Raw genomic sequence first — 1,815 nt, forward strand, 5'->3', positions numbered from 1 at the left:
CACACACACACACACACACTCACTCACTCACACACTCACACACACACAAACACTCACTCTCACACACTCACTCACACACACACAAACAAACACACACACATCTCTTAGAAAGTCTTGGTTTCTGAAGAAAAAAGCTTATTGCGTATGACTCATCAGCTGATTTGATTGGTTGAAACTCTTCCCACACACAGTGCAGTGATATGGTTTCTCTCCGGTGTGAATCCTCTCATGCGCTTTCAGGGTTCCTGAGCGAGAGAATCTCTTGTCGCAGCGTGAACACTTGTATGGTTTCTCTCCAGTGTGAATCCGCTGGTGCATTTTCAAGTGTGCGGCTGATATAAATCCATTCCTGCACTCGAAGCACACACGAGTTCTGACACCGGTGTGTATCTTCTGATGCTCTTTAAAACCGTCCAGTCGTGCGAAACTCTTTCCACACAGAGAACACAAGTATGGTTTCTCCTGCACATGAACTTGCAAGTGTCTTTTCAGTATGGATGACGAAAGAAACGTTTTACCGCACTGGTCGCAGTGAAACGGCCTGACAGCAGAGTGAGTGTGAAGATGTTCTTTCAGACTGCTGATGTGTGTGAAGCTCCTTTCACACTGAACACAAATGTATGGTCTCTCTCCGGTGTGGATCCTCATGTGTTCCTTAAGGTTTTCTTTATATGTGAAACTCTTTCCGCAGTGATCGCACGTGTGCGGCTTTTCTCCGCTGTGGATTTTGATGTGCCTCCTAATGGCTCCTGAGAGTGCAAAACCTCTTCCGCATTGAGGACACAAGAACGGTGTCTCTCCGGTATGAATCCTTATGTGTCTGTTCAGACCTGTTTTGTATGCAAAACTCTTGCCGCATTGGTCGCACGTGAACGGTTTTTCTCCGGTATGAACTCTTATGTGATCCATAAGGTTCCTTTTACACCGGAAACTCTTCCCGCATTGAGAGCAAGTGAACGGTTTCTCGCCGGTATGAATTCGCATGTGGCGCTCAAGGCTGATTCTTTGCGTTAAACTCTGCACACTGAGGGCAGATGAAGACGTTTTTGGCTCGTGTTCTTTCTTGTGATTGATTATTATTATTATCAGTCAGCGAACAGCTCAAAGATTTTTCTCCAGGTATGATATTATGATGTTTCTCCTCAACTTCATTCAGTTCTTGACTTTCCCCTTTCACTTCCATCAGGTCTAAATGAACAAAGGATATTAAAACATTAAAAGAGTCCCAAAAACCAAAGCTTTGCTCTCAAAGCTGCTATGGTTTTTTAACTTCAACTACCAAATCTGGTATAATTTTCTGGTTTAATTATGTTGTTTGAAAGCTCTTGATTTTTCTAACTACAACAACTAAATCTGATGAACTGCCTGCATCATTTAATGAAGAATCAAGAATAAACACCGAGCTGTTTGTTCTTCGTGAGTTTCATTCTGCAGGGTTCTGGATCTCTCATGTTCTCTCTGTCCTTCAATAAACTCTGTCTCTGCAGATTCACTTCTTCCTGATGCTTTGATGCTCGTCTTCAATGTCCAGCATTTATTGGTGATGTGTTTTAGGTGGAGCTTCACTGAAGATGTTATTGTGATTGCTGTGCAGTAGGAGCAGATCTGCCCTAAATCAGTAAATTAATTTTTTTTAATTCTTCTAATTCTCACATTATGTAATTTATCTTTGCTCATGATCTATATATCTATCATAAATTATTGTATTTCTACATCCATTTGCATTCCAATTAACACACACACACACATACAGTATATACACACACATACAGTATATACACACACACACACACACATATATACACACACACACAC

General features: G+C 41.5%; 1 pseudogene; it reads right to left on the bottom strand.

Annotated features, from left to right (window-relative positions):
- Window positions 1-1,815, bottom strand: part of LOC107599101 (zinc finger protein 850-like) — a 26,448-nt pseudogene that overhangs the window by 12,063 nt on the left and 12,570 nt on the right.

The sequence above is a fragment of the Sinocyclocheilus grahami genome, unplaced genomic scaffold (genome assembly GCF_001515645.1).
Source record: "Sinocyclocheilus grahami isolate Dianchi unplaced genomic scaffold, SAMN03320097.WGS_v1.1 scaffold260.1, whole genome shotgun sequence".
Lineage (NCBI taxonomy): Eukaryota > Metazoa > Chordata > Actinopteri > Cypriniformes > Cyprinidae > Sinocyclocheilus > Sinocyclocheilus grahami.